The sequence below is a fragment of the Dendrobium catenatum genome, unplaced genomic scaffold, assembly GCF_001605985.2.
Source record: "Dendrobium catenatum unplaced genomic scaffold, ASM160598v2 fragScaff_scaffold_313, whole genome shotgun sequence".
NCBI classification, from domain to species: Eukaryota; Viridiplantae; Streptophyta; class Magnoliopsida; order Asparagales; family Orchidaceae; genus Dendrobium; species Dendrobium catenatum.
Window position 1 is genome coordinate 3,003,464 of NW_021318775.1, and position 6,554 is coordinate 3,010,017.

Consider the following 6,554-nt stretch of genomic DNA (forward strand, 5'->3'; position numbering starts at 1 on the left):
GTGAGGAGATTCACCAAGCAAATCTAAGCCCATTATGATAATCTAAGGATCATAGTACTAGTCCACTTAAATCATCTATGGGAACTAGAACTAAATTGGATGGTCCCTAGAAGGCCCACAATTATCTTAAATCATTGAAGGCATCATACTAGCTAATCTAAAGCTATGGAGGATATTAGATTTTCTATGGTCAAATGATTAAGGCTAGGGTAAGAGGATGACAAAGGCCTATCAAAGAGTCTAAGGTCACCTAAATTGATTTATAAGATGGTTTTTGATCCACCAAGGTCATATAAAGAGAAGGATAGAGTTTTGTAGAAAAGTTATTAGGTGATCCGACTAAGCATCATATAAGATTATATAGGCTAATCTTTATCCAAGGTCTATAGCCACTTATCACTAAGCTAATAGAGGGTATGCTAAGTAACATAAGGCCCATGAAAGAGAGCTAAAGTAGAAAGGGGTTAAAGGATCTTTGATAACTAAGCCATATGTATTTTAAAATTTAATATTTTTATGTGTTTTAATACAAGCTAAAAGGGGGAGTTGAATCTCAAATATTTTTTATTTTAAAATAATTTATCATGCAACTTTTAATATTTCTTATTAGCTTTGAGAAACTTCTAAAATCACCTAAATATCTAAAATTAATATCTATATTGACGAGTGTCTAGATATGATATAAATATGAAACTCATAATGACAGTAAAGGGACCCAAAGGGGTTATGACTAAAATCAAAGGGCAATATTTGGACTGACCTTTTCTAAATTATATATGAACAGGTTGCTAGCTTTTCAAAGGGGTCCCTCACACCAAAAAATGAGAATAGAACACCTGAGGTCTCTCCCTCCATGGTCAATATATGAATAAGAAAAATAGTAATTCATAGGGGTGTCAAAACTGGTTAATGGTTCGGGTTCGTAACCAACCCGAATGGACCTGGGTATAAATGGGTTGACCCTAACCTGACCCAGTTTTACAAATGTGTTAGAAATTCTAACTAGGATTGGACTCGCAAAGATTATCGGGTTGACCTGACCCAACCCATAAACCCACCACTATAGATGTCGTGCATAGAGTACAGACATGAACGCAAGTGTGATGTGTGCAAGTGGCCAAGCAAAAATGCTCCCAAGAGCACGTGCATAGGGTCGATTTTCTAGTGCTGGGCAATAAATGCGGGACTTGGACACTGGCCACGAGGTCGAATCTGTTTAGTTCCGTGTTTGTTTTGTTTTCTGGTCAACCCAAACCTGACCCATTTTATAAACAGGTCGAAAACTCAAACCTGTACTTGACCCGTATGGCATACAGGTTTACCCGAACCCAAAATTTTTTAGATCAGGTCTGGATTAGGTTTTGGGTCGTGTCAAATATTGATAGCCTAGTACTTCATGTGTACGAGTGTGCGCACCCATAGAAGGAGATGTGTAAAATGTTTTAGAAATTATTTCTCATATAGGGCTTTGAGCAAATGGATTGAATGGCGAACCAAGGCATGTGTGCACACTTCAAAAAATAAAAGGGGCCTCACTTGAGGATTATGACTCATAGAATGATATATTTATATAAATTTGTTGCAAATAACATAAAAGAACAAGAGCATGTATTAACACAATGATATAAATAATCTTGGCCAATATTCAACATAATGAGGTTGTCATGCAATGAAATAAATATGTCAAAGTTGATACATAAAATAATTCATGGTAATCAACTATCACTTCCTTAAAATCATGCAGCTCTCAGTTGATACAATAATATCATCGTACAATATGCTACGTTGGACAAAATATCACATGAAACAATGCTCCAACAATTACATAATATTTGATCAAAATAAAGTGACATGTAAATTGAGGCATTTAATTGGGATGCATTTATGCACAAGAAATCACAAAGTGGCAAAATTATTGCGTGCGGTGATCGGATGTCGTTCGGAGGCCAATAAGAATGCAGCATGTCACCAATATGCTGTGTACGATTATTGTGTATTGTTGTGCATCAGGTGACGTTGCACGTCCTGATAGCCTCCAGACGGTCATGTGATCACACATAATAATCTCTCCACAAAGTGAGACTATGGTTGGTGGTACAAATTACAAAATCATGAATGCAAGGTGCACATAATTTTAATTTTAAAACCTTGAAAGAATTCATCAAACAAATTTGGTCAATAAAATTAAAGACAAGGATAGATCTACATTTTATGGAGATAAACTTGTAATAATTTATGTGAGTGAACAACTTCAAAATTCATGAACCTTAAAGTTCCCTTGTTTTTTAATATAAAACAAAAGAAATGATTTTTATAAAGCCGTTAAGCTAAAATATAATAAGGCTCAGTTTGGGACAATTTTTTTGGTGCTTTTTAAAATAGTTTTCCAGTACAAAAATTTCTTGAATTAGAAATTTTATACTAAAAAATCATTTTAGAAAGTAGTAAGAAAATTGTTCCAAATGAAGCCTAAGATGGACTTACAAAAACGGTAAACATTTGTATTTTTTTATACGTATATAAGAAAAGAAAGTCCACACAATATTATTAAAAAAAGAATATCATCATTGAATAAACCTAGAATATGCAATTTAGCATGAATAGCCAGTCAATGTTATTAAGGCATTTTCTCAAATGATTAACAAGCAGGGACAATAAGCACTTGTTGATGTGTGGTCCAGTTTTACTCAATCGGTTTCTTTAGTTCTAACTTTGTTTCTACTATGTAAGCTACTATAAGGGTAAAAATAGGCAATATTTTTTCTATTTTTGTGAGGAAGGGAAAGTTCTGGGGTGAGAACAACAAAGGGAGTTCTTTATTTGTTTCTTCTTCTCTTCATGTAAACTTCTCTTTTGATGTTTGATTTTCATATTTTGATTAACAGTTTAAAAGAAAGGCTTCAACAACAACAAAAAGAACTAACTTTTTTAATACAAAGATCGGGAAGGTTGATATACGGTTTAAATTGTAATATTCGAATTATTATTAGTGCTATGGAGTAAAAAATATAATGAATAAATTGTATATTTAATATTAGTAATGATAGTCAGGTTTTAACCTCTAATTTGCTATTGTAATAGTTATTAATAATTTCATATTATTTAACTCAAAAAATATATATTGAGCTTTGCTAGAGGTTTTCCCTAGCCATTTCTCCTTAGGGAAGTTTCTTCCACCCTTAATGGTTGCTCCTTTTTCCTCTCCCGGTGTTTCTCATCTCTCTTGGCTTGCCCTATTTGCAACTCCTTAATTGTTCCACCTTCGTCTTGTCCAATGGTGGTTAATCAAGTGAGACTGAACGATCAAGTCTTTTTTAACAGGAAATCTAACTATAGATATTTTCTTGATGTCCTTTTGGGGGCTTCATCTTTTGTGCTATTTCCAAATCCTAAAACTTTGACTCTTTGTGGATTGGCATTGCTTTGGATTTGAAAGAAGAGGTTTTGGCACTTGCTACCCCTTTTGAATTTTCTTGGGCTGGAAACATTCCTAATCATAGGCCTTCTCTGGATTTGATCGAAAAATTCTTTTTTAACCTAAACCTTTCCGGTGAGTATTCATTTATTTTGTTAAATCCACAACATGTTATGATAAAACTGAGTAGTGATATGGATTATTGTAGAACTTTTTACTCACCGCTCATATTTTGTTAACTATTATTTCATGAATCAAACCAAATGGTTCCCTTTTTTTACATCAAAGAGGAATCACCCATTGTTCTGATTTGAGTCTCCTTCTAATATCTACGCTTGCTCTTGTCCTCGTCGTGTATCTTAAATAATCTTAGTTTTCTTTTTGGATATCCCCTTCATACTGATACTCTTACTTTGATTGGCTCTCGTCAGTCATTTATTTATGTGTTGGTGGAACTGGACATTATGAAATATTATCTTGACAGTGTTTGGTTTGATCCTAAAAAATTAGGTTATATACAAAACATTATGATGGATGAATTCACCTCCTTTTGTGAGCATTGCAAACCATTGGGTCATTTTAAAAAGGAATTTGTTAGCCTTCATCCTCATTTAGCTAAGGAATCTCCTATTAATGTTAAATCAGTGAATGCTGCTGGTAAAGAAACCTATCGGTTAGCTCCATTTAATTCAAGAGGTTTTACTATTTCTTCCACTTTAGTTCCCGCTGTTATTGATCTTGAAGTGTCTTTGGTTGATATAGGGGAAGACATTGTGGTTGATGCTAGGGATAATAACAATGTTCAGGAAAATATTTTTATTCCTTTTGGCTGGTTTTAATTACTCTAATTTCTCTAACATGGAATCGATTATTGATATTAATTATTTCTTATGAGGCTTTGGTCTCATGAGGATTCAAGAATTCTCTTGTGAATGTATTAATGATGTCACTTATGTTGATAATACTAATTGGTTGCATGACTCATCACGTGTTGTGAGGAATGTTGGGGAAGTGAGCATTGGTAATTGTCATGCTTTACTGGAGGATGCTATTTTGATGTTATTCATGTTGATAATGAAGGGTTAATTTCAATGGCTGGAAATAAAAAATAAAAAATCTAAAGGTAAAAAGGTTGAGCAAAACTTTAAATATATTGCTACTAACTCTACTCGTTCTAATACTTCTTTACTCTTCTCTTTCTTGTTTCTTCTGGGGTGTGGTCTTCCTATATATTATTTTGGGCTCCTTATTCTTTGGTCAATGGTTTAGTTCTTGGGCTTGCTCAGTGTGGTGGTTGTTCTTAGGTGTTGTGTTGGGTGTCGTGTGGCTATTCTATTTCTTATTTTGGGGGTTTGATTCAGTGTTGTGTTGGCTGTGCTATTAGTGGTCGTTCTTGGGTGTGGCATGGGTAGTGTCTCCTTGTTTTATTCCTTGTTGAGTGGTTTTGGTTGTTGGTGGGGTGAGTTTTCTTGTTTTGTAGATCTACTGGTTGGTGGTTTCTGCTACTTCTTCTTATTATGGTGTTTGGTTTGGCTCCATGTCAGGTATTATTTGTGGTTTTTGCTTATGTTTTGTGGTCGTCTCTTTTTGTTTTGCAGGATTCTTTCCTTTGTTGGTCATCTCTTGGCTCTGTCTTTGGTTGGTTATTGGTTTGTTCTCCCATAGGGCTTTTAGGATGATCTTCTTTTCCTTTTTTCTCTCTCTTTATTGGTTGTAAGTAGATTAGATCATTGGCTATCAGGTTTTCTTTTGATTTTTTGATTTATTTATTTTTTTATTTTAGAGAGCATATGATCTTTTAAGGATTTGTAATCTTTTTTTAATTAATGCGTAGGCCTCTATAACTACGGTATTTTTAAGACACTTTTAAATAAGCGCCTTAAAAACTTTCATGTCAAAAAATTCCCTACATAAGTTTTATTTGGCCTTAACATAGTCTTGCAGATAGTTTTTTTTTTTTAATTGGAGCAACATTATTTTCTTATGTATGATATGTATTCATTATGGCTCGTGTTTTTATCTTTTTTAACTCTCACATTCACATTCCTGTAACTTGCCACTCCATCTCTTACATTGTTGATCGACCATTTGGTCGGCAGCTAGTGGTTAGCTAGTGGTAGGTGGTGTATGATGGTAATGGTGGTTGGTGGTCAATAATGATGATCATGAATGGTTGTTGGTGACAACAATGGTGACTGGTGGTCGATATAAAACTGTGGTGGCAGATGATGGTCATGGTCAGGGGTCAGCTGGTGGCTATTGTTGGTGATCACCATAGATTGTGGGTGGAGATAAGATGATGAATTTTTGGTGTATTTTAAACTAGCCCAAATCCGAGTAGTTCTAAATACACAATTATGAACTAGAGAGTGAATTTCAAATATATCAAAATTTTAAACTTCAAACCAAAAAATAATATTCTTAAAACCTCTGCATTTGGAATACATTACACCTTTTTAACTTTAAACCAAATGGTCCCAACTGAGCATGTAAGCGAACCTAGCATTTGAACTTGTGTCAAATACTACTTGTTCTACTCAAAGATCAATCTAAACTAAGAGACTAGAACTATTCATTTCAACTTCTTAATTAAAATCAATCTTATTGGAACAATAAATTCATTATAAGAAAAGAAAAAATTAAACATAAGTGGTACTCACATAACAAAAACTAGTAGCCAAGACAAGGACCCTCTCTCAAGCCATCCCAATCTTTCTTATAATACATCAAGAATTAAAATTATAAGTTCATAGGCCACATTAACAAACACATTTATTGACTTATATTCCACAAATACATTTCATAACAAATTAACCATTGTAGTTGATGGAAATACAATTGTGATTAATTTGATTTTAAGTTGAATAGCTAGGTGTGCTAAAAAAAATACTACAATCAAAAGTATGCATCAATCATTTAATGCTTATGCTCTCCAACAAATTAAGGCTATATAAGCGTCCTAATATCATTTTTCAATATTCTACTTAAGCAAATACCCGTTTACACCTGGAATGTGAATGTTAATCAAATAATCATCCCATTCAATGTTCACGGGATCAAAATCAAACAACTTCATATCATCATTATTCACCATTGCCTTTATCAAACATTCTAAGTTAGAATCATCAAAGCTGCAGTC